The following is a 24,445-nucleotide window of genomic DNA, read 5'->3' on the forward strand; positions in this document are numbered from 1 at the left end:
GGAAAAAAACAAATGAACAGGCCGTTCGGCTGCTCACGAAACTCCAATATCATCCCTGCAAACCCTGTTAGGCAGTTCTGGCTGCCAACCACAGACCTCCTGTGCTTCTCAATGAGACCCTTGCTTATAAAAGGGCACTGCGCTCCCAGTTCTGGCTTTCACTTTCAGCAAGCAGTGGAATGGGAGAGAGCTGTTAATAGCGTTTTGGGAGAGAGACGGAAGGTGCATTAGAGCTGGGATTTTTTCTGTGTGGTTAGATAGGGATCTATCTCTCCACTGGTTCCAGGGATGCTGCTAGGCTCGGGCCAAGCTCAGTGGGCACATCGGCTGAGGGCTCACCCTGATTATTACTGCCTGATATAATTAGGTATCTGGGAGTGCTGGGCTAGTGCTCTACCCTCTCCCTCTGGTTCCAAGGCTGCTTCCAGGTCCTGGGGCCAAGCTCAGTGGGCACCTCGGCTGAGGGCTCACCCCGATTATTAGTGCATGATCTGGTCAGGTCTCTGGGAGTGCTGGGCTAGGGCTGTACCCTATCCCTCTGGTTCCAGGGCTGCTGCCATGCCCTGGGGCTAAGATCAGTGGGCACCTCAGTTGAGGGCTCACAGTGTTGTCCCCTTTTCTTTCCTCCTTCTTGTTTGCTGGCACAATGAGGCTTCGGGTGGGGGCAAAGGGTGGTCGTGGGGGGAAGTGCAAAGACTGTCCCATTTGCCCTGCAGGAAGGAGTACTGGGCAGGGCTCTGCGGCAGCAGAGACTCCCACTCCCCAAAAATCACCTGTGGGGGCTGTGGAGGAGGCCAAAGAGCTCCTGCCACCGGGGGAAGAGGAACTCTTTAAAATGTTTGAGTAGAAGGAGGCTGAGGGCTCCATGGAGGAATGGTTTGGGTTTGATGAAACATCCATCCCATCCCCATTCCAAACTCCTGGTGCTGTCCCTGCCTGCAGTCCACCCCTCACTCCGTCTTCCGTTGCCTGCTCCACAGCACAGACAGCAGCCCTTCGTCCTGCCTCCTCCGGAAGAGTTAGTTGGGCCACAGTTCAAATTGGCTGCATGGAGGCCCTTCCAGGCCCTTCCAAACAACCCCCATGTGGTGCGGTGCCGTGTCTGTGATGGGCTGGCATGCAGGGGCCATGATTTGAAGCACCTGTCATTGATGGTCCTGACCAGGCACCTGAAGACACACCACCGAGCCTGTGGTCTCTGTCCTTGGCCAGCGAAACATCCGGCGGGGGGAGACAGAGGGCTACCAGCTCCTCTGAGCAGGGATCAATGGGATGGTCACTGGAATCCACCCCAAGCAAGAAGCCTTGCCTCGAGGGTGCTGCCGGTGGGAGCAGAACGGTCAAGCAGGCCGCCCTTGGGGAGGTTGTTCCATCGGGGTTGGGGATAGTGCTGTTGAAAAGGGTGAGATCAAGGACTCAGGAGGCGGGCGTTCATGTGGTGGCCGAGACGATTGCCTTGCAAGAATTCCCCCTATCAGTCGTGGAGTGCATGGGCTTCCAAAGGCTGCTTCAGCACATTGCCCCATGGTTCTCCATGCCATCACAGTGCACCGTTGGGCAACGAGTCCTGCCTGCCCTCTACCAGACCGTGTGAGACATGGTGCTCAGGGAGCTGTCGGCCGCCAAAGGCCGTACTGTCCACTTCACGGCCAACCTCTGGAGTGGCTGCCATCGCGGGTACCTTGCCATCACTGCCCACTGGTGGCAACCAGAGGACCTCCACCACCCCAGGCCAAGAACTGTTCCCCACAAAAAGGTGCCATGCCTGACACCAGGCTACAGGGCAGTTCTCCTGGCCCGGGGGATGGAAGAGGTCCATACTGGGAAGAACATCTCCACCACCGTGAAAGCAGCGCTGAGGGAGTGGATGGCGGGGACAGAAGGGTTTGTCCGTGGCTTCATGGTGACGGATGTGGGAAGCAACATGTTGGCAGCCCTGAAAGAGGCATCCCTTCCTGGCCTGGTGTGCATGGCGAATAAGCTGCACCTGGTGATGAGGGACGTGCTCGGGCTGGGGAGCAAGCCAAGGGACAGCTTGGATGAGGGAACTTTGTGGACACACAATCTGCTGGAGAGCTGCCGCCGCATCGCTTCCCACTTCTTCCGCAGCATCAATTCTTCCTGCAAGCTGTTCCAGAGGCAGGGGGAGGGGGGACTCCAAGCACCAACTCTTTCAGGACCTGCCGACCCACTGGAACTCCACCTACGACATAATATGTCGTCTGGTGGAGCAGAGGGGTCATTGCAGGACATCCTGTCATCCACGGACATTCTGAGGAGGGGAGAGGAGCTGAGCCTCAGCTCCATGGAATGGAGAGTCCTTGCCCAGATGTCCTTGATGCTGAAACCCTTTAAGGAGGCCACTGAGCTCCTGTGCTCCTATGAGGCCAGCCTGGGTCAGGTCATCCCCCTGATCCACGGGCTCAACCAGTTCCTGGCCAAGGAGCTTGAGCACGAGAAAGAGCTGCTCCCCAGGGTCCAGGACTTTGTGAGGAGGATCCAGGTGTGCATGGCCGAGCGCTTGCATCCTCTGCACCATGAGGTGCTGTACCAAATGGCCTCCCTCTGTGACCCTCAGATCAAGGGTGCATCGCTCATGGTGGAGGACTCGGCAGGGGCTATGGTGCAAGAGTACCTGGTGGAGCCCACTGAGCCCCCCCACTCTAATCCCTTGGAGTATTGGGCGAGAAAATTTTCTGTCTGGCCGGACCTGTCCATCGTGGCAACCAACATCCTGTCCTGCCCTCCCACCAGTGTGCAGAGCAAACGAGTGTTCTCCAAACTGGGAGACCTCCTCCGTCCCCGCCATGCACGTCTGCACCTGAACCTGGTGGACATGTTGACCTTCATGAAGGTCAACCTCAACCTCCTAGGGCATCCCTCCTTGGACTTTGACCTATTGGCCCTGAGCCTCCCTAAGTCTACTGTGGTTCTCAGCCAAGTTGCTGTGGGCTGCAGCACTTCTGGTCCTCCTCTTCCAGACAAGTTCCCAGACAGTCCCCCTGTCTACCTCTACCTCTCTTGATGGCAACTATACGACCCCTCCCCACAACCTGTCCTGCCCATCCTGTCCTCTAGCTGACAATTCCCTGGACAGTGCCTCTTTCATCTTCACCATCTGCGGTCGCAACTGCTCCAACCCCTCCCAATGACCTCTCCTCTCCTGCCTATCCCATCCTTTCCGAGGGCGTAAATTATGAACTGTTCTGATTTGCTGTTTGTAAGTATGCACTGCAGAATTCCACTGAATGTTTGTTACATTATGAAATACTAATATGCACTTTTTGTACATTTCTTACAGTTGTAACTGCTTTGAAGAAGGGGAAACCGGAAACGGGACCTCTTGCTAGCTAACCCGTTGCGGTTACAATTTGAATGTTTACATTACAGCTTATGAATTGATTTCTTATTGACCAGTGAATCTGGCGACATGTATGTGTAGTTCTGTGATAAAGTATCAGTTCTTCATTGAATGTCAGTTTCCACTCTGGAGGTATACACCGAATTTGTATTTTGTAATTTTGTATTGTGATGAATTTTTGTATAGGCTTTTCAGCCTTACTATAACTGTATTTACTCCATGGACATTGAGTGTTGGTTAGAACGTTTTTTTCCCCCTCCCCCCTTGATGTGGGTGTTCTACACATTCTGCCATTGGTTGTTTAAGCAGTCCTTGCTTCATTGTCTACTTAGAGTTCACATTTTGCACTAGTAAAATTTTGTATTTTTGCATAAAATTTTGCCAAGTGTTTTTAGTGAGATCTTAGTTAGTTGGTAACAGTTATACTGTTTTTTCTGGCTTAATTGATCCGTTACTCTCTCTACTTGGACAAACTTGGATGATGGCTGGAGAAAAGTGTGCTGCACATTCCCTGTGAATATGGGCTCTCTAAGTGCTAAGGGGGCCATTCTGGCACTGACGAACACCAAACACTGAACACGTTCATTAACAGGACATGTTTGGTTCTGGTCAGCTGTTCGTTTTTGTCATCGGGAACAAACACCGAACAGCCTGTTCAGGTTGTTGTTCCCATTCGTGACCATGTCTACTCCCAGCTCACTCTTGCACCAATGGTGTATAATGTACAAACTGAAGTACTGCTAATGGAAGGTTTCACCTCCCCCTACCAGCCCAATTTTCAGTTCTCCAGGCCATTTGACATATTTGTAGGTCCAGTAACACCACCGTAAACTTTGGGGGAGGCATCAGAGAATTGCTTGTAGAAAGAAGCAGCCAGAAAAGAGCCCTCCACGAGTGCCTTTGTGCTAAGGTTTCAGTGGCTCTAACTCAATGAATTTATATTTAATTTTTGCTCAAAACTCCCCTGATGTTTTGCATGCATCAGACTGGGATATTTGACAAAGGTAGGATGGTGCTAATGAATACTCTAAAACCTGACTCTATCTGTACAACAGATACTTTATTCAGATTGCTTAAATCAAACATCCTTGGTTTAGAGGCTTTATTTCAGACATTTTTCTACACAGATGGTGGTACCCTATTTTCAAACAGAGAGCACAACCTTCTGGAGAAGCATAATCATTTTCTCTACAGTTGTGGCAGCATTCGGCCTATTAATTAACCTCAACAAGACAGGGGTTATGCTGATACCAACATTACAATTAATGGCATCACGTTTATTTCTTATGTTGGCAATAACATACTGTTGGATAGCGCACACTTTGATAAAGAAATAATACCCTACTTACTTTCAGCTGATAGTCACTTTGTAGTGTTGTTATGGTGAGGGGAATTTCTTTTTCAGAAGTTCACTTTTTAGAGATCTTCATTGATTCCTCTTATTATTTTTATTATCTTTTAAAAGAGGTATTCCACTTTTATTTCTCTTTGACTTATCTTTGAAGAGAAATCAGTACATCCTTTTGTAACCAGCTCTTACAACTGTTTTTTGTTACACACCACAAGGTGGTGCTCTACTAGGAGGACTGGAAGGTTTGGGAAGATGTTGCCTACCTCTGAGCATCTAAGGAGCGAAATTTTGAAATTTTGCAGTACTTTCCTTCCTGTCCCTCTTCTCCTTGAATTTGATCAAAACAGAAATGGTTAGAAACTGACTCCAAATCTCCCCCCACCCCCCAAAAGACAGAATTACTGGATTTCAGGGGAAAATTGGGTAGAGAGGAACAGAGAGATTTTCTCTTAACAACCCCATTTCTTTAGCTATCTCTACAACAAAGTTTAGAACTAACCTGATCATAAAATCAAAGGTGGGTAGAATTAACAATCCTGCAGCTTGGAAATCATGAAATATTGGCAGAGGTAACTCTGAATGGTGAAGGCTATGCCAGGTATCTTGTTCTGGGAACTGAAGTATGAGCTCACAATAGTTACTGCTGGACAAACTGGAGAGAAGCATATTGACTGTATCACCAGAATCTGGGTTTTCTGGTGAATTAAAGGACATTGTCTACCATGTAATATTTAAACATATGACTGAGGTCAGTTATTATGCATGCAGGTGACACAAAGTGAAGTGTCATCAGGTAGAAAATGGCAGGACTAAGCAGGTTTTCTGTCCTTTCATACAAACAGGAGGGAAACCAAACCAATCTCCTATTCCACCCAAACTTCTGTTAAATCAAACAGCCTAAAAGTGACAAAAGCTTCTCTACCAATAATTTCTTCTTTCACATCTGTGCTCTCTCACTGAGCTGTGAGTTCTCCCATATCAAATATTCCTTACAGAAATCGGAAGGTTATATTCATTCAAGCCTACTTCACAAATCTCTGAATGATCCTTTTTCTAGCAAGAATTCTCTCTAATATATATATTTAGATATATGAGGTTATGTAGAGTTAATACATTTCACCTACAAAGACAACTGAAACTCTAAAAGACTGCTTAAACTCTAAAGAACCAGCATGTCAATGACAATGTCATGAATTATATAGCAGAATGCTTAAGGGGTCTAAAGGACTTTTTAAAAAGAAGATCACTAAACTGCATTGCTCAGCCTTATAAATTCAAAGCTTGCTTCCCCCCCCCCTTGTTTGCACTCTCACTTGTATACTTCATTTTATCCAAGATTTCAAACAGATCAAGAACATTGATTGAAATTCTGAAATCTAATGCAGGCTTAGTTGCTAATTTCAAATTCAGATGAAGAAAATGCCTTGTCTTCTGCTGGGATTGGGTTATTTTTTTCCCTTTTGAATAAATGATAAAAGAAATTAAGTTTTGTAAATGTTATGTATGCCAAGAACATAAGACACAATGGAAATGAATACAAATAAGACATCTCTCAGCAAGATCTCGGCCATGAGTGTGAAAAACACTAGGTATCTCATTAGCACAGAAATAAACAGCACTATCTGCCTAAGGAGGTAATGGCTCTTTCTAAGCTCTCTTAAAATTCAAACACAAATGTCAAAACAGAATGTCTTTCAAGCAAGCAGTGTGCGACTTGGAATGTATTCGTATACATTTTACAAAGTATCCCTCGGGGAGAAAGAGACTCAATTTTTCACTGTTACAGATAAAATGGAAGGCTATCTAAAGGGCTAGGAACACATGCCATGAAAAAGAATGCAAAATTATGCAAGAGAGTACTGTAGCTAGAGACAGACCTATCTCAATTCTCATGGCTTGTATGTTCAGCCTAGCCTTGTTTTCGCTGCATAATGTTCTTTTTATTATCCAGACCAAAATCCAATCTCTTGTTGCCAGCATTATGAATCTCAAAAATATTAAGATAAATACACAACTGCTACTACCTCATTGAAACATGAATGGTAGGAAGGTCACTATTCAGGGATGGAGCATGTGTACTCAATGCACAAGGCCCCAGATTCTATTTCTGGCATCAAATGATCTCAGGTAGCCACTTTTGAAAAGACCTTTGTACGATAGAAAATCATAGTAGAGCAAATAAAGCTAGACAGACCAATGGTCTAAGTATAAGGTAGCTTCATATTTCAGAGGCCTTCATACAGCAGGCATAATATTTGAGTGCCAGCCATAAAAGAAAGCATAAAATAGGAGGTTAACAGATTTACAGAGGTTGCTCCAAAGCTGAGGAAACAATTGTGAAGGATTAAAAGAAGTTGCACACATGTTGAACTTGCCTTTGAACACAAACCTCTCATCCTTCCCATTGCTGAGAAGAGTTTTCTGTATTTTTAAGAGTAGCATTAAAGGGAGCAATGGCCATTCTAGCCACTGCACTGCAGAGGCAGGAAGAACTTCTGCTTGAGAGATTTTGCTTCTGTGTATCTTTCAACGGTTCAAGAGTCATTTTAGAATCCAGATCATTGGTCCATTTTGCATTTGTATCTTTCCCAGGTTTTCCATCCTTTCTAAATCTGACTTCATGAATTCAAACACACTTTTTGATAAGTGAGACTTATCAAAGTGCAATCCCAGTAAATATGCAGAAGATCTGGTAAACAAACAATATGCACATGGTTGGCAAACGATAATGTGTGCAAGCCTGGGGAAAAGCCTCCACAGTTCTGAGAGTGAACCGTATATCTAAGGACATGTGGAAATGGCCTCTATTTCCCACCTTATGGAATGGCATACCTGAGTCAGAAAGGATCCCATTCTTCTGTTATTCTGCAAACTATATAAAACAGAATTGTTCAGGAGGACATTTCTCTAATGGTAATAGTACAGAAAGATGCTTTACATAAAGGGAACAAGACCATGTATAGTATGAATTACCTGTTGGCTATAGGTATTATCCTTCTTTCACTGCCTTAATTTTCCACATGCAAAACCATGCTCTGAATAGTCTAACACATTTCTAATGTTTTGTGCTTTGTAATCCTAGTCCTATTACATTGCTTATTAAATGTTTACCTAATTTATTGCATTGACTTACAATGTGTAATCTGCATTGAATTTCAGTGGACTATAAAGTAAATAATAAAAATAATAATCTCCTGATGAGGAAAAAAAGCAGCTGTGCAGAAACTATTTGGATCAGGGCAATGGTGTTGGGCAGGAAAGTTTAAGCCCCCCCTCCATACACACACACACACACACACACACACACACAGAGAGAGAGAGAGAGAGAGAGAGAGAGAGAGAGAGAGAGAGAGAGAGAGAGAGAGAGAGAGAGAGAGACTGCTTTTCTGATTGAAACTTTCTTTCCTCTTCGATGCAGAATGGCAGGTACTGCTCATAGTTTTCCAAAATAACATGTAGTTTGCCACATAATGCTACAGCCCCCCTCCCCAAATTGTCTGAATCCACCCAGGCAGAGCACAAAGTAATGCACCTGAAAAGAGTTCTTGAATTTTAACTTCAGTGATCAAAGAGAATCAGATACAAAGCAGAGAACACTGCCACTCCAGCCAGGGGCTTTAGCCACTTAGGCTGGTGGCAGACATTTGCCTACCTGGCAGGAGGAAGGCAGGAAGTTCCACCCGATTCCGGGGGTTAGCTTAGGGGAGCGGAGCTGCTTGGCCGTTGCTGTTGCTCCGCCCTCCAGGCTCAGTCTCGCCTCGTGCTCGGCCCAGCCTCCTCACCCTGATTCAGAGCGGGATTAGCCGGTCGCCATTGATGGGGCCAGGTAGGAATTTTTCTCTCTCTGCCCTGATTGGCCTGGGGCTGTGAGTTTTTTCACCTACCTCGCACTGGCCAATGGGTGTTGGTTTAATGTTAGGGGTGGACCTTATTTGCTGCCATGGGTGCAGGATTTAGATAGGGATATATATGTGGCGGGCCGGTGAGCACCCTTGGCACCTCCCCATTGGTGGGGAACTGGGGTCTTTCAGGAGCAGCAGGCTGCCGTTCGGCCCAGCTGCGAGGTCAGACACCCTGGGTGGGGAACCCCTGGATAAGCCGGTCTCCCCCCGCTGCCGTTCGGCCGGGTGGGGGAGCTTTTCAGGGGTGAACCACTCTGCCTGGCCAAGCTGGGTTGCAGCCATTTGACGGATGGATTGCACCCAGGGCAGCGGGTGCTCGCCAAGACAGGTCAGGGCGGGGTCCAAGGAACGACCCCAGGGCCTGACCTGTACCGCTAGTTAGGCCCCTTGCCATAATTGTTGTTCAGTGCTGTTTCATTTAATAAAGTGGCCCATTTTACCCAAGCTTTGTGTCTGTCTCTCATTCCTACTAGGTGGTAAAGTGAAATCTCTCTGTTGAATTCAGCTCCTCAAGTATTTATCTAAATTAATGCCCTTCTTCATACAAGAAGTGGAAAGGGTTAATCCATACCTCATTAGTGGCATGTAAATTGCTAGGGATTATGCACTCAATTCCCTTGAGCAGCTGTGCTTGCATGTCAACTGTGACTTGATAACAGACCCACAGGGATATGCTAGAGGAATGGCCAAGCCCTTTGCAGCAATGATTCTGCTGGGGTGGGCCGAGAAAGGGATTCAAAATAAATTAAGTTCTTCCCCACCTAGCAGGTCTTCTACATCTCCAGAATTTTACTAGGTGGCTTTTGGTGGAATGATGAGGCTTTTTAAAACTTCTGCTATTTTGTCATATTTCGCTGCCTGACACAGCAATATAATTGTCAAGAGGCTAGATGTACATAATTGCCGATGCTCTCACTGACGTGGTTTTGATGCTTTAATGCTTCAAAAGCTTTCAAGGACCAGAAACCCAAATGCCAGTTGCTGACAGAACCACTGAAAAGCTTTCCCAAGCAAATACAGTCATACAACTGGACAGGCAAGTTATTGCCACAGCTTGCAAAGAGAGCTATAGGAATGTTCCCGGTTTTTTTCTTGTTTATATTGGTTTATCTTTTTGTCAACAGTGTCAGATCTCTGTTTTTCACTGCAGGTTGTGTAGATGCCTTTGTATTGTGTATGCATGTCACATTTTTTTGTGTGCACTTTATTCTGGTGTGTGTGTGTACACGTACTGTATATACCTATAATTTATAATGCTGAGTTAATGACACATAACTGAAATTGCCACCCTAGTCGGAGTGAAGAGGCAGACACAGAGCTTGGGTACTAAAGGGCCAGTTTATTAAAGCAACAACATAAACATTTAATGCAGCAAAGGGGGGCTAACTAGTGGTACAGGTCAAGCCAGTGGTCGCACTGGGAGCTCCTCCTTGAACCTGTCTGGGTGAGACCCACTGCCCTGGGTGCGAGCCATCCATGAGGCCTGGGGTCAGTCACAGGTCTTCTAGAGTTCTCTCAGCCCCATTCACCTCACAGGGTGAGTGTTGTGGGGATAATAATTGTTGGAGATACAATCTCTTGTGTACAGAGAAGGCAGAAGACAAAATTCCTGCAAGGGGCAGTGGGACTGACAGATAGATTGCAGAGTGAGATCCTTCTTTCCTCCTCTCTTCCGTCCTTGCATGTCTCCAGATTGGTATTCTTAGGTTACTTCTTGCTTCCTGCCTCTTCCCGGAAGTCCCTCCTCCCTGTTTACTGAGGTAGTTAGTATCTATTCTGTTTCTCGCCTTTCTGTCAAAGTTGTAGTTCCTGATTCCTGATTAAACTCTCTTCATTCACTCTTTAATCAGACTCAAGATCATTCCTAAGATATACCAGAGCCTACAATAATAACATACTTCGTAAACCGCTCTGAGTCAGTGTTAAGTTGTCCTGAAGGGCAGTACATAAATCGAATGTTGTTGTTGTTAGAACTGTTCTTTTGTCATCCATACAGACTCATACTTTCCCCTTTTTTTCAGCTAGGAGAGCCGTTATCTCATCCGTGCTCCCATGGAACAAACAGGGACTATTTCTGAATATCTAGCTCCCATTAAGAAAATGCCACCTGAGCCATTAACACATCATCAGCCAGCATTCAACTCAATAATGTTACAGATTTCGATTCGGTTTCGTTTTCTCGGCCATGTCGGATGCTCCTCTCCGCAGGTCCAGGAGGAAGCGCCCAAGCACCCTGACCGGGCGGCTGATCTGCGAAGATTAGCCCCCAGGACTCCCAGTGAGGGAGGCAGGGTCCGGGACGCTGCGGGAAGAGCCCCCTGAAAATCAATGCGGGGGGTAAATTGCCCATTTGTCCCTATGGAGGCCGGCAGATGTGCGCAGCGCCTCGAGTGCTGCCGGGCCATGGAAAACAGCAAAGAGCAGAACTAGGCGGAAGCCTGTAAGTAAGCGAATCCCTTCTGTTATTACAAGCGCACGTGAAGGAGTGGTGGGATCTGAAACTAAGAAGGCTAGTTCTTCCCCCTCGCTGAGTTTCAGAATCCAGCTGGCGGTCCCCCCCCCCCCAAAAAATGGCAGCGAAAAAACAGAGTCCTGCTTTGGGCAAGTCAATCTCGGCTGCCCTGCAGGGGAAAGGAGAGTCACTCGAGGAATTGGTGAAGAGGTCGGTTATCGAAGCCATAAAACCCTTTGTTGACAAGCTGAATGAAACAGATCAAAGGGTGGGCTTAATTGAGAGCGAAGTGAAAACCATTAAGGAAGTAGCGGGGGGGCAGAGAAGTCTGCTCAGGAAAGTGCGTCACTCGTGAAGGCTACGAATAAAGAGTTAAAGCTGGTGGAGAACCAGCTGATCGGGCTACAAGTGGAACGAACGCAGACAATTTTGCGCCTCCAGAACGTGAAAGAGGAGGAAAATGAGGATTTATGGGGTCTGGTCTCGGAACTATTGGCGACACCCGCGAAGGCAACTAAAGAAGAGGTTAAAAGCGCCATTTTGGAAGTCCGTCGGGCTTCTTCAAAATATGCAACGAAGCGTCAGCTGCCTCGCGAGATCATCATCGATTTTTCATCTTAAAGGATCCGAGACACTATCCTATACAACTCATACAACGTGGATATGGACTTTTTGGGCAATAAAGTCAAGATACTGAAAGACGTCCCATTTTTAGTTCGGAAAAGAAGATTTAAGTATAAAAAGCTCGCAGCTCTTCTGAGGGAACGTGGAATAAAGTACAAATGGCTATTTCCGGAAGGTATCTGGTTCAGTTACAAAGATCAAGCTTACAAGATAATATCAGAAGATCAACTAAGGGATTTTGAGGACAAAAATCCGGAATTTCAGCGAGACACCAAGCAAGAAGAAAAGGCAAAGTCTGAGGGGGGGGGAGGAAACGAGCACTGCGGCTGCAGTTGCTCAGAGAGAATTGCATCCGGGACCCAGGAGGGGGAGGAAGACTTAATTTGAATTGTAATTTGCATTTTGCAAGGTCAACCACTCCATCAATATTATATAAAGCTTTATTTTTTTTAAATAATGGCAGTATGAAGGGAAAGCATTCTGTGTAGTGTAGTGTTGTTATATGTTTTTTTTCTTTCCTTCCCTTGCTCCCCTTCCTTTCCTCTGTATTGTTAGTTAATGGAGTTAATAAAAAGAATAAAAAATCTTTAAAAAAAATAATGTTACAGATTTCAATGTGACACTTAGTAAGAAGCATTAAGGGAACACATCCAGCAAGGGACTCTGATGTTCACCCAAGTCCTGGAAGGAAGTAGGGAAGGAAGGTTTAAAGACAAGGTTATAAAGGAAAAGACTAAGGGCCAAGCTACAAGTGACGAATGACACTTGAACGGCAAGTGGATTGAGTGGAGCGCAAGTGAACAGGAAGAAATACACTTGCCGTTCAAGTGTCATTTGTCACTTGTAGCTTGGCACTCAGAGCCAAGTTACAAGTGATGAATGACACTTGAACAGCAAGTAAACAGACTGGCATGTATTCCTCCCTGTTCGCTTGCGCTCCACTTGATCATGTATTGATCAAGTAGAGCGCAAGTGAACAGGGAGGAATACATGTGAGTCTGTTCACTTGCTGTTCAAGTGTCATTCGTCAATTGTAGCTTGGCCATTACTCTTCATTAAGCTCAAAAAGGTAACTCATCCAAATGAAATTTTCCTTCAATGTCACATCCACCACAGGATGTGCATGTGGGCAGTGCATACCAGTGAGGGTGAGTGGGGCATCTCTTGGATAGCTTTCCCTGAAGACTGAGGGCCAAGCTACAAGTGACAAATGACACTTGATCGGCAAGTGTATTTCTCCCTGTTCACTTGTGCTCCACTCAATCCACTTGCTGTTCAAGTGTCATTTGTCACTTGTAGAGACAGGCCTTTTGGCAGGGGGTGGGTGGGAAGGACTGCTTCACATTGCTGGAGAGGAGGCAGTATTTTAAGTAGGTACAGTTGTATAATTGTCTAGTTAGGCCCTTACTAGTGCTAATGGCAGATCTATAATAAGCCATGAATGGAACTTACAATATCTTCAGTTGCTTAATATAATAACTGCATAAATCAGGCTTCTGTACATATTATGACCTTCTCTGTCACAGAGGATATTAGATGCAAAGCAGAGGAGTGACACAGTACAACTTGCTGAAATTGCTGTACTCAAAGAAACTGGGAGAAATAAATCACCAGGAGTAGATGGTATACCAATAGAGCTATTTCAAACTACAAAAACTAAGTCCATCAAAATCTTAGTAAGAATGTGTCAACAAATATTGAAAACAAAACAATGACTCGCAGACTGGAAACACTTGATCTACATCCCAATTCTCAAAAAAAGAAGATGCCAAAGATTGCAGTAATTATCAGACCATCCCATTAATTTCCCACTCAAGCAAAGTGATCCTCAAAATTCTACAACAAAGACTTTTACCTTATATGGAACAAAAAATGCCAGATGTTAGGACAGAATATAGGGAAACAGAATGGTTTCTATTTGACAAAGGCATCAGACGCATATTATCTCCCCGCCTGTTCAACCTCTATGCAGAGCAAATCATAAGGAAAGCGGGATTAGATTTAGAAAAAGGTGGAGTGAAAATTGGTGGAAGGAACATTAGCAATTTGAGATCTGTAGATGCCATCGTATTACTGGCAGAAAATGGTGAAGACTTGAAATGACTACTGATGGAGGTTAAAGGAGAAAGTGCAAAAGCAAGATTACAACTGACATCCAAGAAGACAAAAGCAATGACTGCTGAGAACTTACACAATTTTAAGTTAAAATTAACAATGAAGAAATGGGAATTATTAAAGATTTTCTATTCCTTGGCTCAATCATCAACCAAAAGGGAAACTGCAACAAAGAAATTGGATTGAGAGTTGGGGCCAAGCTACAAGTGACAAATGACACTTGAATGGCAAGTGGATCGAGTGGAGAGCAAGTGGAGGGCAAGTGAACAGGGAAGAATACACTTGCCATTCAAGTGTCATTCATCACTTGTAGTTTGGCCCTCGGAAGGGCAGCCATGGAAGAACTATGCATGATCCTTAAGGATAGGGTTGTGTTGCTGGGAACCAAGATCAAGATAATCCACACTATGGTATTCTCCATTATTATGTATGGATGTGAAAGTTGGACAGTGAAGAAAACTGATAGGAAGAAAATTAACTCATTTGAAATGTGGTGTTGGATGAGAGTTGTATGGATACCATGGATGACCAAAAAGAGAAATCACTTATTTATGAGTTCTAGATCAAATCAAACCTGAATTCTCCCTAGAAGAATAACAAAAACTGAGGCTATCATACTTTGGTCATATCATGTAAAGATGAGACTCACTGGAAAAGTCAATGCTAGGAAAGATGGAAAAGAGATGGCTGGACTCAATATGAGATGGCTGGACTCAATAAAGGAAGCCACGACCTCCAGTTTGCAAGATCTGAGCAAGTCTGTAAATGATAAGAGGTTTTGGAAGTCTTTCATTTATAAGCTCGCCATAAGTCAGAAGCGACTTGACAGCACATAACTTAAATATACAATTGTATGAACAGACCCTAAATCTCTATTTATAGCCAAATAAAACTCATCTGTTATTTGCTAGCAATATGCTGAACAAGGAGGTGTATGAAAAGAAGAAAGATAAAGAGTGCCAGATGCAAAATTCTATATTTGGGACCAGTTTTCTGGTTTTATCAGCACCTGTTGAGAAAAAGCATTTCATACACATGTGCTGCTAAGAGTGCACCAGCCGTGACTGTTCTTAGCCATGTAAATTAAAGGCATCCAATCTTTCCTCTCTCACTTTACTGCTTGATGTTTCATGAATCTATTTTGGTGCTCTGTCCTCACTGCCTACAATCAAAGTCCCTTCCTCATGACATAGAACTCCTTCTGTTCTGACACAGCCTGTAGTAGCCCAGGAAAAATAGAAAGGTCAAATAGCCTTTCTAGCCTGGAAATATGTTAATCTGTTCCCCTTCCAAAACCTGCTTCCCTGTACCTGACAGAAGGCATATTATAATTTTGTTGGCAAAGAATCTTTGAAAGAATCTTTGAAAGCAACGTTGTCTTTTCATGACTTCAACAGTTGTACATATAGAAAAAGATACTTATATTTTGGAAATAGTTATTTGACACTGATATATCTGTGGCATCAATATGAAAACTCATGAACAGTAAGGACTAGAGATGGACATGAAACAAACCACGGAACAAAATTCCATATGGAATGGCTGGTTCGTTTGTAACAAAACACACGTTCCGTGGGAACGTGTGTTAATGGAACAAACGGATTTTTCCAGCTGTTCCGTGGCGGGGTTCAGAGTTTCACAGACCCCGTGCCAGTTTCAGCCCATCGGCTGAACCCAGCGCGGGGCTGTGAAACTGACAGCCCCTGCACAGGAGAAAGGGGCTGTCAGTTTCACAGACCCCGCGCTGGGTTCAGCTGATGGGTTGAAACCAGTGTGGGGCCTCTGAAACTGACAGCCTCTTTTCCTGCTGCCCAGGCTGTCAATTTCACAGACCCCGTGCTGGTGGGATCTGTGAAACTGACTGCCCAGGAAGCAGGAAAAGAGGTTGTCAGTTTCACAGACCCCACACCAGTTGCAGCATGGGGTCTGTGAAATGACAGCCCCTGCACAGGAGAAAGGGGCTGTCAGTTTCACAGACCCCGCGCTGGGTTCAGCTGATGGGTTGAAACCAGCGTGGGGCCTCTGAAACTGACAGCCTCTTTTCCTGCTGCCCAGGCTGTCAATTTCACAGACCCCGTGCTGGTGGGATCTGTGAAACTGACTGCCCAGGAAGCAGGAAAAGAGGTTGTCAGTTTCACAGCCCCTGCACCAGTTCCAGCGTGGGGTCTGTGAAATGACAGCCTCATGAACTGGAAAAAGGTTGGAAGGTTCGTGGTTTGTGGAATTCTACAAACCACAAATCACATGGTTTGGGGTTTTTGTTGTTGTTGTTGTTCTTGCCTATGTCTAGTGAGGACTGATTTACATGTTCTGAAGTCTTCATGTCCACCATATGGTCACCACAAAAACATTTGATCAAAATTCATTGGAATTTCTGTGCTTAGAGTTTAATTCCCAGGTGTACACAGGCCCAATATGGATCAAGGCCATGGCACAAGAAGAGAAGCGACTTAAACCTTCTCCCTCCACGCTAACCTGAAATGGTCAGGGAGACCTGTTATATGCCATTTTGAGGAAATGTTTGGGCAGCCATTGGCTGACCACAGCCATTTCAGACTGGAAAAATGACACGGAGATTCCATGGTACCTATCCAAACTGGGCCTGTATGTACTGGGAAATTAAATTACCAATAGTGAACTCCCAGAAAATGTTCACTGAAAGTTCATGTTTGGGGGGACACACGGACTTTTAATGTATGAATCAGTGCTGAGTTCCTATTGCTGGTACTGTGTAAATGTATCTCATGCTGACCAGTACTTGCACCATATGATGTGTTTCCATCATCTTCTAAGAGAGAACTGGAAACTTCTGATTGTGCAGGTGTGAGCTGAGAATCCTAGGAATCTCTACCTTTGTTTCACATTAATTTGTATGACAATATAAAGAAATCTATCTTTAGCACATCATCGTTTTCACAGCAACGTTGACTCAATTTAAAGAGGAAAGATGGAACAATTACATTTTTCTAAGATTACTCTTTTCATTTGTTAAGATGACAGTAAATCATTGTGTCTGAGAGAAGTGTTCGCAAGAATCCATATGAATATGCCAGAGGTCGTTGCTGGAAACAAAATAACACATTAGTCTGAAAATGTAATATATATTGTGTATATTTTTATATAAAAATCTTTAATAATGATCTTTTCTAGTGAATATGATAAATCTGATAGTCAAAGTAGGAGTGGTTGCCTGAAAATCTTGATGTAAATCATCAAAAATCCATGTAACAATGGGAGTTTGTAAATTAACATGCAAAATAGCATCTATTAGGTAGTTCTCTAAGTGAACACAAGTATTAAAATCACATTAACACATTCTGTTGATAGAATTGTAGAGTTTGATCCTCTCACCTGTGATTCATGAGATCTGTATTCAGATCACTAATTGTCTTTATTTAAAAGCCCCTGCGTGGGGACTTTTTGAACTGGATTGGACAAGTACTGCAGAGGGAGGGCAAGCCTATTTCTGTGATCTAAAATGCATCTCAAAGTTGCCTTACTAAGAAAAAATATTTGTTTTCCTCAGGTGTGGGAACAGTCGGGTTTTGGGGAGGTGGGGAGGTTAGGTTAGGAAAATGGGAGAGAGAAACCCCTTCAGAGAATCAAGCCACTTCAGAAATCGCTTATTTGACCTGCTTCAGTGTGCTCCGTAAAGATTCGGAGCGCACTGACAAACTTCCTGCCCAGTGAGTTCCCACCTTCCCCTCCCATCAGGTGAAATAAGTGGCCGGCCCTAGTTTAAACCCCCGCAGCTTGCTTCAGCTGGCAGGCGGGGAAGTTCTGTCAGCTGAAGCTGGGGTTTAAAGTGCCCCCTTCCATGCTGCTTGCAAGAGGCACATAAAGGGGCGCTTTAAAATCCTTGACCTGAAGCTTCCCGAAGCAATCCAAATTTCTTCAGGAAGCTTTGAATTGGGATTTCTAAACTGGGTCCAGCATGCTGGGCCTGATTCAGAAATCCTGAATCTTTGTGAATCGAGTCCGATTCGGGTCTTTATCCCAAATTGGAAACCTGAATTGCACACCCCAACTGAAAACTTTGATTAAAAATAAAGATCACAGAGCTGATTAAGATAGGTGCTACTGGACTCTTGCTCTTTTCCAGAGCTGATTAAGTCCTTTCAGATCACAGCTAGGCTGACTCTCAGTTTTTCAAATGCAGCATGTCCCTTATATGTAAATTTTTCAGCACAGTGACTCAAACTGTCTGTGGTATCTTGCACAAAATGAGATATATAGTATTCACCAGAACCTTAAAATGGTGTGTCTATCATAGTGTTAAAGACATAGTGTTGAATCCCCATTATGCCCTATATGTTAGACAAATGTCAAGATAATACGTTATATATGCTGGTGGTATTGAAACATAAGTTTTTGAATAATGAGAGGACCAGACATGTATAGAAACATCTAGAAAGCTGTGAAAAAAGTTACCAAAGAGAGAAATGTTACAAATCTGAAGGGAAATTAAAGACTTTAGGTTTGCTTGCCAATCTTTTCTGCTCACTGAGGATAAAAATGGTAAAAGAAATGGCCTATGCACTATTTACCCATTTAATATTTGATACTAGTTTGCTCATTTACAAAACTAATAAATAATTAAGACATTAGAATACAAAGTAGTCAAAAGTTAATTTGCTTGCATCATTTTTTTTTATTAACAGCGAAATACATGAAGCTGCCTTATATTGAGTTAGACCATGGGTTTATCAAGGTCAGTAAATTTCTGAGGTCTCAGGTAGTCTTCCACATTTCCTTTTACCTGACCCTTTTAAATGAAGATGCCGAGGATTAAACCTGAGATACTCAGCATGCAAAGGTGATGCTCTGCCACTGAGCCACAGCTCTCTGCACAAGTTCCATTCATATCATTAAATTGCTACTTAATAGTAGGGTGTATAGTAGCTCCCATGTGTACCACGTTTTGTGAAATACCAACATAACGTGTCCAAGTATATGGTGTTTGTACTGCTTTATGTTTTAATAAACATACACGTTCTCCAGAGAGGTGGCATAAGAGTTTTATAAATAAATAAATAAGTAAATAAATAAATAAATAAATAAATAAATAAATAAATAAATAAATAAATAAATAAATAAATAAATAAATAAATAAATAAATAAATAAATAAATAAAACTTTATTGTATGATTTACACAAAAAACAAACCTATACTTATATGTGGAGGTTCACTAGTAAATTTATTGAAAATATATTTCCATTTATAATGATCAGCTAATCAATTTAAAGAATATTGTTGTCAAATCACAGAAGATCAACCTTTATAGGTTGGCAGATGATTTAAGGTTTATAGTATTTGGCATTCAAAATATGAGATGGTGCAACTAACTGTAATGATTTATGAGATCACTCTCAATAGCTAGTTCAGAACCAACAGCTGTAGCTCCCACTGGCTTTTGTCCAGTCCTTCAGAAGTAAGATTCAGTCTGTTCCATTCCATTCCATTCTGTTCCATTCCATTCAATACATACTTGCTAACCTGACTGAACAGTAATGAAAAGTATATGTTTGGTACAGTCCCTTGTTCATTCAATGATCTCTTTATTGAAATTACTGCAAGTGATGTCTACCCAATGTACAGCATGTTCATACATTTAATGAGGGACAGACAATGAAGCTCCACTGCAGGGCTAGTAGGGTTGCCATAAGACCACTGGCATTCCAGTGGCTGGTGGAAGAAAAACTTCAAAACAATGTTGGCAATGATGTGATGTCACTTTTTACCATAGAGGTTTTTTTTAATTCCTAGAGAGAAATGATGTCAATTTCAGGTTTTCCCTAAAGTGATATCACGTCATCACTGTTTGGCACTCCCCATGTCCGTGCCCCCTGTTTTCTGCTGGTTGCTGGGCCCGGTCTGACAATTATAAGGCTCTCACATCCCAGAATATCTGAGAGTATCTGGCCATCATTTATGGGAATTAATGCCGGATTCACACTGACTAGGTAATATGTACTGAACTTGGTTCTAGCTTGAATGTTACATCTGTTTGTGAACCTTTGATAAAGTTGAAATACAAAATGGGAGAAGGGAAGCTGGCAATGTCTGTTAGGCTCCACCCAGCAGCAGTAGATTTGCTATGTGAGCCTCTGCTTCTCTCTTGAAGAATCGCCAGCGTACAAAAGGATATCCAACCATCTATAAGAAAAGACGCATTAGTGAGAAACCAGTGAATTTTCCTTACTCACCTCTCTGAATAATTCTGGAATATGTCTTCACCAATTGGATTTTGGAACTTTGTGCCTTTAGGGATCATTGTGTCTGATTGTTCTCTTTTGATATCAGTATAATATATTTATTGTTGATAAGAATCTATATTTATAATGTTTACTACTTTTTTCAGCCTTTATATATTGCACTTTCAGCACTTAGCACTTTTCAAAATAATAAAAACAAAATTATATATTATATAACTCAGTAAGTACTATAGCTTATTGTGTTAATCCTCCAGCAGGTTTTCCCTTTGTTGGTAATGGTTTCAGTCCTGGAGAAGTCCCTTTGTTGGTCTAGTGGTTGCTGGGCCAGGCCTGGCTACTATAAGGGTAGGTGAGGCCCAGCCATAAGGCAGGAGTAGATATTTCACCTCCTGGCCATAGGGTTTTCATTATGGCTTCTGCCCAGCCCTCACATCCCAGAATATCTGAGAGTACCTGCCATCATTGGGGCAGTGGAGGAAATGTTGGGGCTCTCTTCTTTTGGACTTCAAATGGGAACTTTTTTTGCCTACTCACATTAGTTGCGTGGGTGGAGCATTATGATAACTTGGCCTGATCCTCAGTGATGGGTTAGGTTCCAACTAGGGATGGTTTGAACAGCGTGGGTTGCTTTGGCTTGGGAAGGAGCAATTAGCAAGCCCACAGAGTCCGAGACTTATAAGGACAACAGGAGGTTTCCCCAACCTTGCAGCTATGGGGCAGGGGCAGTGGCTGTGGCATGGAAGCCATATGTGGGAATCAACATTAAATGGAGAAATGTGTTTAATAATGGTGCACATTGGCCTCTAATAAACCCTAGTTTCAACCGTACTTTGGTGTCTCCAGATTTCATTCTGGAGTGCTTTTAAAACTGAATCTTTGTATAACTGTTAATCTCTTCTCTTTTTTATGTGGACCTGAGGGAACATGATAATTTGTCTTGATCATTCAGATACTTCTTTCCTGAATTCCTTCTAATTTCCCAAGAAATTAATCAAATGAATCTGTCTTGCTCAACAAATTGAAAATATTGTAAGTTAAGACTATAAAAATTAATTATGAAATGCAGTGAGTAGAGGAAAGAAGCTTTAAAATGCATCTTCCCTAATTTTGAATCATTATTTTGCATAATCACAAACCACTTCTGTGATTGAAGGCACTCTCTAAAAATCATGCATAGCATTTAACAAGTGGCCTGATTTAGACATAGAAAATTATTAAAGGTCTGGAACAAAGAACAATCTCCACCTCCACAGAAGTGAGAGACAGAAAGATTTTGATGTTGCTCGATAAAACAGAATATATGTTCAGAAGTATGGCTCTGTCATTTCTCTGTTTTATTTCATCATTCACGTCCTTCATGTTGTGCAGCCATTTTCCAGAAGGCATTTGAAGTAGGAAACAGCCAGAAGAAAGTAGGAAACAAATAACAATACAATGTGAAAATAAGGGTTACATTCCAGCGGAACCATTGCACCTGAAGAAACAGTCGTACTAAGTACACTAAGAAATCCTAAGGACCATGAACTTCCATAAGGTACAGAATACTAAGTATGTAACACAAGTTTACAACATGGAAAGTACTCATGTATAAGTACCTAGGAATGTATCTATGACCAAATATTTGGACATATGGTTTAGTTTCTAAACTGGTCTACCTCACAAGAGGAGAATGAAGGAGATCATCAGATGTGCCACCCTCAACTCTTGGCAAATGGGGTGGCAATAAAACAGATAAAATATTATTCTGTTTTACGTATGTAGCTATGCAAAATAATTTTAACTGGTTATATGTATAGCACCTCCCTTTCTTTTTTTTGCACTGATGAGGGTAAGCAACCATCTGACAGGACTGTAGTTCTTGCAGATGAAACTTTTAACACTGAACATATTGGGTAACTGCAGGCATAACACACCACTTTTATCAAGGGGATAGTAGTGATGCCTTTTGTAGTATGTGTTTGTGTTTCAAATACCTCTTGTGTAGATAAAACACTTGATCTGCCTACTTTGCAGGGCTGGGCTTTGTATCTGTGAAGCAGCCTGTCAGGCTCTGCCAGTTAGATCACCAGTTACTTCACTGCAGACACTTCAAGAGTCCAGTTAAAGTTTCTTTATTAGAGATCCATCAGTATCAGTGCACTCAGACAGCAGCATTGGCAGAAGTGACGTAAAGGGAGAAAGCAATGTTAGTTATAGGTCAAGGTTCCCGCCCTGAGATAAGGACAAAATTTAGGTATGCAGGGCCTAGAAGGTTGGATGGGGAAGGGAAGACAAGGATGAGTTCATTTCGTGTCTCAGGGAGATACGCTCTGACCGGCACTTCAAGGACATTTCCCCATGCCAGGCAAGAAAGTGAAAGTAGCCACCTGCAAGATAAGCGATTTACAGCTACACAGTTAGACAGCTACCCAGATATTTCTTTAGACATTCTCAGAGGTGTATACCCAGAATACAATACCGAGTATAATAGGCACACATGGCAGATAAGCAGGGTGTATCTAACACAGCCAAACTTTTGAAATGCATGTGAAGCACTGTCTGGCTGTGTACATACGCAGCTTGAATTACTGGGAAGAAGGGCATAGCATATGATACCCTCCCCCCATTTAATAATAACATTCAATTTATATACCACCCTTAAGGACAACTTAATGCCCACTCAGAGTGGTTTACAAAGTGTGTTATTATCTTCACACCCACCCCTGTGAGGTGAGTGGGGCTGAGAGAGCTCTGGGAGAGCTATGACTGATGCAAGGTCACCCAGCTGGCTTCAAGCAGAGGAGTGGGGAATCAAACCTGGTTGTCCAGATTACATTCCTGCCTGACACTCTTAAGTACTACACTAAACTAGCTTCCTGAAGGAGATTGAGGAGTGATGTCTAGATACTGTTATTGTTTGGGACTATCTATCACCTAGGAGTGGTTGGTAAGGGGCCTTTAAGTCCTCCATAACTGAAGTGGGCAGAGATGACAGGTGGTGTGAATCTTTTCCCCATTTGATCATCCAGTTAAATTTGCCACGCCAATGTAGGAAACATACAGTTAAATCCTAAGCACAGTTACTCCAGTCTAAGCCCATTGATTTCTCTTCTTTGTGTGGTGACCTTTACCTGGCTGATGTATGTCAGTGTTTAAATATTATTGTCCACGGGGCAAAGGGGGTGAAACTTATCTAACCCCCTCACATGACAGGAATAGTATGAGTTGCTACAGTATGTAGGGATTATTGACAAGCATCCTGAACCATCTAAGAGAACTGTTCCCAAGCTAGACCATCATTTGCTTGAATGCTTTGGTGGGCTTGGGAGGAAACGTACCCTGGTGGCTGAGCAGCATCAATCAAGCCCTTAGTTGTTCAAGCAGCATATGGGAGGAGGAAGATTAGGATTGCTACAAGAAAAACAGCCCCAGGGGCCTTAAAATGGTGGTCCTGCATAATTAAAATATCTATAGATTTTCTGGTACCTGGTTAACCTGTATCCTGAAAAATTCTGAATATCATCCAGATACCCAAATAATTGCAGTAAGGTATTCATGTGATATATATTCTATATATTCATACCATATCCTATGGCACATCCCTACCTGGGAAATAAAATCAGTGGTGAGAGTCAGTGTGGTATAGAGTGCCTAACTAGTTTCTGGAAAAACCAGATTTGAATCCCTACTTTACCATGGAAGCTTGTTGGGTAGCCTTGGGCCAGTCATACACTCTTGGCCTAACATTTCTGTGAAGAGAGAATTCGGCACTTACCCGGCAGGCTGAAGGCCGGTTAGCCGGGTGCTGTGATTGCCTCCCTGGAAGGATTGAGGCAGCACCAGCTCCTCCCTCCTTCCTGGGATAGGGTGCTGGGCGGGGCAGAGCGAGAGGGAAGGACGTGCTCTGCCCGGCCCAGCTTCAGTTGCGGCTCATCGCTTGGAGCGGGTAGACGGAGCTACCCGGGCGAGCGGCGGTCGCAGGGGGCTCTCAGCGGCGGCGGTGGTTCTCCGGCGGTGAGAGGCGGTGGAGAGGCAGCAAGGCCGCGGCAGCATCCCGAGAGGTGTCGGCGAGGCTGCGTAGCGCCGGGAGCCACGTTTTCGGCCGCGAGCGCAGCGCGGCGCGGCGATTTCGGCGGGCCGTTGCGGCCCTGGGTTTGGGCGCGGCGGCCTTTTCGGCCCGAGGCCGTTTCGGGGGTTGGGGGGTGGCCTCCTTTAGGGGGCAGGAGTATAAACCCCTTCCTGTTGGGCGGTATAAGGGCGTCTTTCGTGGACGTTGCGCCAGGTGGCCCAGGCTTGGGCTCGGTGGCGCCAGGCCGGAGCGGGCGTTTGGGAAGGTTGCTGGGGCCGTAAGGGAGTGGGCCCTGAGGAGTGGCTTCCTGAGCAACGCGCTGGGCTATAGGATAGTTGCACCGGGGAGTTCCCCCCCCTCCTGAGCCTATTTTTAC

The sequence above is a fragment of the Eublepharis macularius genome, chromosome 11 (assembly GCF_028583425.1).
Source record: "Eublepharis macularius isolate TG4126 chromosome 11, MPM_Emac_v1.0, whole genome shotgun sequence".
NCBI classification, from domain to species: Eukaryota; Metazoa; Chordata; class Lepidosauria; order Squamata; family Eublepharidae; genus Eublepharis; species Eublepharis macularius.